Source organism: Miniopterus natalensis, chromosome 1, assembly GCF_054644295.1.
Source record: "Miniopterus natalensis isolate mMinNat1 chromosome 1, mMinNat1.hap1, whole genome shotgun sequence".
NCBI classification, from domain to species: domain Eukaryota; kingdom Metazoa; phylum Chordata; class Mammalia; order Chiroptera; family Miniopteridae; genus Miniopterus; species Miniopterus natalensis.
Window position 1 is genome coordinate 11408452 of NC_142081.1, and position 7656 is coordinate 11416107.

The following is a 7656-nucleotide window of genomic DNA, read 5'->3' on the forward strand; positions in this document are numbered from 1 at the left end:
CGCCCGCCGCCCGCCGCCCGCAGGGCGGCCTCCTGGCGGGAGCCACGCCACCAGCGCCCGCGGGCCTCGTCCCTGCGGGCAGAGCGGGCGGAGAAGCGGTCTCAGCCGGCATCCCCGTCCCCTGGGTCCGGGAAGAAGGTCAAACGCGATTGCTGGCTGAGGGTAGGGCACCACTGAACCGGGACCGAGTAACTAAACCTCAGAGCAGCCGTGAGCGCTCCGATTAGTGAAAGCCCTGGGGATGACCAACATCTGCGTGTTTACAGCTTAATTCTTAACCGCAGCAATGCGTTAGGTTTCCTTTCTGCTCGCCGGGCTTCCCCCGCCCGCGCTTTTGTCTGGAGGCTCCGACCTGTTTTGCGATGGAGGACAGTTGCTCCGTCGACGAGGAGCTGATCTACCCGCGGCTTTTTACAATCGGTTTAACTTTGAAGCGGTTACCCCTGGATCCTTGGAAATAAGACCAGGACAGGCAGGGCAGGGGGCGCTCTGTCACGCAGCCTCCCGACCGCAACTCTGCCGGCTGCGGGGCTGGACGCGGAGTGTTTTGCCCGGGGGTGGGGGTGGGCGTGGGGGTGGGCGTGGGGGTGGGCGTGGGGGTGGGCGTGGGGGTGGGCGTGGGGGTGGGCGTGGGGGTGGGCGTGGGCGTGGGGGGCCCTGTCCTGCGCGCTGTGCAATGTTCTACGCACTCGATGCCAGTAGCTACCCACCCACTGCACCCTGGTTGTGACAAAAACGTCTCCAGACTGTGCCAAATGTCCGGGGGAGGGGGGCAAGAATTGCACACACACACACCTTGCGCACACACACACACACACCTTGAGAACTGCTGCCGTAATGGAAAAAGTACTGGCTTTGGAGCAAGATATGTAGAGGTTAATTGTGAATTTTCTGCTACTTGCCAACTACATCTTGAATTAGTTTCTAAACCATTCTGAACCCCAGGTGACTCTTTTCTAAAATGTAAAAGATGCTACGACTTTGTAGTTGCAAGGACTACTATGTACAGTGCCTGGCAAATAAAGCTATTCAACAAATAATAGTTTCCTCTCTTCTAAGACTGCTGTCTCAGAAGAACTGGTGTGTCAGGGGATTCAGGCATAAGCTAGTTACTCGGGACACTATGACAAGGGAAAGGAATAAGCCAGAAAACCCATTATAGTAACACCCCAACTTCTGGTTCACTAAGACTCTAGGGACAGGAGAAAATTAGATTCAAAACCAGGAATGCGTGTGTGGCTCCAACAACAAAGGTCATTTAAAAGGATGCAGGGGCAGAAAGGTATTACTTAAAAACTCTCCTGCAGCGCTGCCTGGCTGAGTAGCTCAGTTGGTTAGAGAGTCATCCCAATAAGCCAAGGTTGTAGGTTCCATCCTGATCAGGGCACTTACAAGAATCAACCAATGAATGCATGAAAGGTGAAACAACAAATATCTCTCTCTCTCTCTCTCTCTCTCTCTCTCTCTCTCTCTCTCTCTCGATAATAATTTTTAAAAAAGCCCTCTTACCTACCTACTCACTAATGCTTGCTATCCCTGCTTAAGAACATAAAGCCTTTTATTCCATTACTAGCATCTGGAAAGTACCTTGCATATAATAGGCCTCCAGTAAGCATTTGTTAAATTGAAGTAGAGCTAAATCTTAAAGGGTAAACACCCTGGGGAGAAGCAACACAGTGACTTGATTCACACAAAGGTGATGCCAGCTCTTCTTAAGAAAAGTAGATCTGGGAATGAAAAGTAGATTTTTCTTTGAAATAGGAAATGATTGGGAGAGGACAGCAAATGGGAAAGGATTCTGAAGACAGTATTGCTTGTATCCAACTTCAACTGAAGTCATCTTCATTTCATTATTTGTATTTTCCAATTCTTTCAAGAAGTGTACAATGGTTTTTCTCTCTCCAGTTTTAGCAGTGGACATATTCTCATATGTGCAATTTAATTTGCCCTTGGCCTTCACTCTGTGTGTATAAATGAGAAAGTCCTTTCTGGTTGCTGTTCCTAAGAGGTGATCCATGGGCAGGTACATATAGCTAGTATGTGCTTATTGTGGAATTAGCTCAGGGACACCCTTCCATTGGGGGGATCACCACCAGTGATTCCTGAGTAAGCATTCCTGAAGACCTTTTGTTGAATATTTAAGCATGAATCTCTCATCGTTTTGAAATTATTCCAATGATATATTTTTGTCATTGATATCTAGAAACTTGGATATCTGTATTTTAGAAGGAAAACCTTTTATTCCCCTAATGAATTGGAATGTGTACTTTTATTATTGGGTTTATCATTTTGTCTTGGTGACAGGAAGCTCAAAAGTAAGATTTGTGTTCAGTTGCAATAACTATTCTTGGCCGATTTTTCTACTTACCTCTTTAATTCCTTATATTAGGCAAGTGACTTTTGTTCTTTTATTTTAATGGCTCAGTGGCACCTATACTTTACTAGATGAGCTGTAAGCCCTTAGGAAATGGAGATATAAAATAAACTATATAGTATACATGCCATAATATATAGCCTAATACGTATTTTATTATATTTTAATACATATTATTTTTAAATGTATTATTATATATATTTAATCTACATTATTATAGATGACCCTTAATTTCATAATCCAGAGAAATCCTGAAATTTATATTTGCTTGGACATGCTTAGCACCATCAATGAAAATCATCTAATAAATGCAGTAAAAACAATGAGATAAAGGCCAAGATAATCTTTTCCCATTCATTTGGTTATTAGGAGCATGCTTTAATCTTTAAAGTCCCTGAAGGACAAAAACAAAGAACATTCAGGAAATATGTTTTAAGGACTACATACCAGGCAGATTAAAAGGAATAATGAAATAGTGTGTGTGCACTTTGTATTGACTTCAGTGTCAAAACAAAATCCCTCAGGTGTTGGTGACTGAAGAATACTTGAGAACTCAAGCTCTGGACTTCCTTATTCCCCAGTCAAAGGGCTATAGCTATGGGTTCATCTAATAACTACATGAGGACATGGAACTTTAGAGCTTGAAGGTATTGGTATGTTATGAAGTAATGAATTGATTTGCTGTTTGTCACTAGAGGGGCCTTTGGGCAGATTTTAAGCTGTATCCCTCCGAGGGAGGCTGCCGTGCCAAGGCAATATAAACCTACAAATCTTACTCAAGGGACGTAAGGAGTGAGAAACACTTTGAAAAGTGACCCCAAGGTAGAGCTGCTCCAATTACAGCTGGTGACATGTGCACTGAGTTCTTTGGTGAGCACAAGAAGAAATTACTGTGTTATCTAAAGGCCCTTCATGGATTAAAATATTGTCAACTTGATTTGTCTTAGTTTTGTTGTTAAAGCAGGAGAGAACAAGAATGGCTATAATTCTCCATAAGGCAATATGTGCCTAACGGCTACACAAGAAGTACAGGTAGACAAAAAACAGTGATAAGTGCATAAACTGACCCCAAACAACCATTATGAGTTCTCTTAAGGGATAGAATCCTGATCGCTGGACACAAATACAATCTTAGAACACGATCGTAGGAACTAATCCATAGAAAATGATCATTCTCAGAACTCTAACATCACACAGAGTTTGCACTGCACTCTTTAATATGTTCCATTTCACATTTTATTTTCATTTTTCCTACAGTTGAAAAGAGCTCAAGATTCTGATGCTATAGGTAGCTTAACTGGCTTCTTGCTGCAAATAAAAGACTTGCTCATGTTGTGACCCTTTAGTGAAGGCTGCTGGGATTGCAGATATTAGGCCTGCTAAGAACTGTCTGGTCTCCATTGCTCCAGTTTCTCCCCAGCTGTGTTCTTTAAATCTTTTTGTCCAATTAAGAGAACAAGTCTCTGCGAACAGAATTTAATCATTCAGCGGTTACTAGGTAACCTGTCCCTGTAGCTTAAGAAAAGCATTTTCTTGTTCTTTCACTGCCAATCAGCTGCCACAATGCATCAGGGATTAAGCTTTGGCTAAAGGTTTGATAATCTCCACCCTATGTGTTCTCTGTTTACAAGTGGCTTCCCCATTAAAATTAAAGCAAAACTAAGCATAACCAAGCTGTCAGTCTCTTCTGGTAACATACATATTTTTTCACTTAAAAAGTAGAGTTTGGAGTTTTAACAATTAATGGATTTCTGGGGAGTTGTAATAAAGCTCTTGTGAGTGCATCCATGATTCACAAACTGCCACATTCAAATTGATTTTTTAAAACCTGACACGTTTTAAGCCCCCAGTGAAAACCATCCTTTACTGGTGTCCTATGTGGTGTTTCTATGGGATTCCATTTCTTCTCCAGTCACACGTTAGTTCTTTGCCCTTTAGTGTGTCTGCCTGCAATAGACTCCAGCACTTTAAATTATTAGGCCAAATGACACAAAATTGCTATTTTATAAATCAAAGTGATCAATACAATATCATTTAGTTTGATCTAAATTGTTCGGAGAGCAACATTGGAAGCTTAGCTTTAAATTTAGGCTGCATCAACTATTTCTTTTTTAAAAAACATTGATTTGAGAGAGAAGGATGGAGGGAGGAAGAGAGAGAGATGTCTGTAAGATATGAGTCTCCAAATACAGCTGTGGTTGAAGTATTTGAACTGAATCTCCCAGTTATATGAGCCAATAAATTCTTTGCTTTTACTTGCAACGTAGAAGTCCTGATACATTAGTAGCATTTCATACTCTAAAATTCTAAGACTCCTCTTTTGACACTTAGCCTTGCAATATAAATTCCCAGGTAGTTGTAAAATCTGCTAGTCTGATGTTGCAGGCAGGTATGTACTGGCAGTATCTTTTTTTTAAATTTTTAATTTATCTTTATTGTTGAAAGTATTATAGGTGTCCCATTCCCCCCCCCCCAATTGACCCCCTCCACCTTGCTCCCACCCCCTCCCCAGGCCTACACCCATCATTGACTGTGTCCATGGGCTATGCATATATGCATATAACTTCTTTGGTTAGTCTGTACCCACCCTCCACCCCCTTTCCTCTTCCCTCTGAAATATGATTGTCTGTTGCATGCGTCAATGTCTCTGGCTCTATTTAGCTCGTCAGATTCTTTTGTTCATTAGCTTCTTCTTAAAGAAGACTCTTCAACTTTTCCTGTAGTGCTGGTCTGGTGGTGATGAACTCTAACTTTTCCTTGTCTGAGAAGCTCTTTATCTGACCTTCTGTTCTAAATGATAGCTTTGCTGGGTAGAGCAATCTTGGTTGTAGTTCCTTGTTTTTCATCACTTTGAATATTTCTTGCCACTCCCTTCTGGACTGCAAGGTTTCTGTTGAGAAATCAGCTGACAGTCGTATGGGTGCTCCCTTGTAGGTAACTAACTGCTTTTCTCTTGCTGCTTTTAAGATTCTGTCTTTGTCTTTAACCTTTGGCATTTTAATGATGATGTGTCTTGCTGTGGGCCTCTTTGGGTTCCTCTTGTTTGGGACCTTCTGTGCTTCTTGGACTTGAAAGTCTATTTCTTTCCCCAGGTAGGGGAAGTTTCCTGTAATTATTTTTTCAAATAAGTCTTCAATTTTTTGTTCACTTTCCTCTCCTCACACCCCAATAATACGAACGTTGGGCCTCTTGAAGTTGTCCCAGAGGCTCCTTATACTATCTTCATACTTCTGGATTCTTTTTTCTTTTTGCTCTTCTGGTTGGGTGTTTCTTGTTTACTCATGTTCCAAATTGCTGATTTGATTCTCAGAGTCCTCTACTGTTGACTCCCTGTAAATTATTCTTCATTTCAGTTCCTGTAGCCTTCATTTCAAATTGGTACTTTATTATGTTATCGATTTTCTCAGTTATTTCCCTAATAGTATGCTTAAACATCCTTATAAACAAAATTCTGAACTCTGTATGTTAGTTTGCTTGGGTCTATGTCATTTAGTTCCTCTTCTAGAGATTTCTTCTGTTCTTTCCTTTGTGACATGTTTCTTTGCCTCCACATTTTGGCTGCTTCCAGGTGTTTGTTTCTGTGTATTAGGTAGAGCTGCTATGTCTCCTGGAATCTGTAGAGTGGCTTTGTGTAGTAGGTGTCTTGTAGGACCCAGTGGCTCAGTCTCCCCAGCCACCTGGGCTGGGCCTTCTAGGTGCTCCCCTGTGTGGGCTCTGTGCACTGTCCTGTTGTAGTTGAGCCTTGGTTGCTGTTGGCATCCCTGGGAGGAGTTGACCCCCAGGCCAATCAGCTGTGAGGACCAGCTGCAACTACAGCCAAAGAGCTGCTGTGCTGGAGACACCCCTATGGAGCAGGATTTACTTCAGTGGAGCTTTGGTGCTCACCAAGTGCGCCCCTTGAGTGTGTCACTTGTGGATATGGTAGGGTTGTAATCCAGTGTGGTTGAGTCTGACCACCAGGCACACTGTCTCTGGGGCCTCCGGGGAGGTGCAAAGTCAGCCTGTGCCAGTGCCTTGCCCAGGGCCACCCAGCATGAGCTACACAGCAAACAGTAGGTGGCTGCTACTTGTGCTGGGATTGGAGGTGCCCAGGAGAGGCCAAGCTATGAGCCAATGCAGCTGCTGCTAGTGCCAGGCCTGGGGCCACTTATCAAGCAGCATGGGGCAGCTGCTGCTTGTTTGAGAGATTTTAGGAAAGTCCTAAGCATGAGGCTCAGGAGGCCGCTTGCACAGAAAAGCCCCTGGAAATGGCCTGGAGGAGCTGCAGGTGGGGAGGGGCGGGGCCTCCGGGAATCACGGGGCGGGGCCAAAGGTGAGTCAGGTGCTGGCGACTCAAATATGGTGCCCGCCTGCCGGCTGTGTGTGGAGAGGACTCGCCACAGGAGCCATGGCCTCGGCCAGCCCTTCTGCCCGGGAGGAAGCCGCCCTCCGCCTCTCACCCGGATCTCAGGCAGGTTAGTTCCTCCCCGAGTGTCCCGGGTCCTTTCAGGCTGCTCCCGGCGCTGGGCTCAGAGGGAGCGTCCGAGTGAGTCCGTGCCGGGCCCTTTAAGAGGAGCTGCTGGGGCTCCCGCAGCCTCCACGTCCTTCAGCGACAGTCCCTGCTGGTTTCACAGCCTGGAGTTGGGGGACATCTCTTCTGGGCCCTGAGCCCTGGGCTGGGGGCCTGCTGTGGGGCTGGGACCCCTTGCTTCTCAGGGAAGCCCCCACCGCCGAGATTCCCTCCCAGGTTTACCCCGAGGCACCGGGTGTGGGCCCTCGGCCGTGTCTCTGATTCAGCCCCGACCCGCCCGCGTCTCCGCCCCTCCTCCCGGTCTCGGTGCTTCTTCAGTTCCCTGGTTGTGGTGCTTCTGTTCAGCCTGATTTCAGGAGGCTCTGAGTGACGGCGGTTCTGTATTTTAGTTGTGATTCGATGTGGTTGATGTGGCAGGTGCAGCTGTTCCCTACGCCACCAGCTTGTTTCTCTCTCACTGGCAGTATATATTCCAGAATATCCTTCCTCTCGTTTGAAGTTTTGCCATTTCATGTTATTGCTCAGTCACAGCATTAAATAACTTTGAGTTACCCTGTGAGAAAGCTTTTCCCTTTGCAATTCTTTCAGTCTGAATTACTTTAAAGAGTAAGCCTCTGGTTTGATACGAGTTTGGCTTTAGTGCCTCTCCCCTTTGCTAATCTCCATCTCTAACAAATACTGAAGCTCAGGCCATAGTATTTGAGGGCATTGTTTTTGTCTTTGTTGTCCTTATTTATGACAATTACTACTTTTTCCAATTGTAACTGAGATA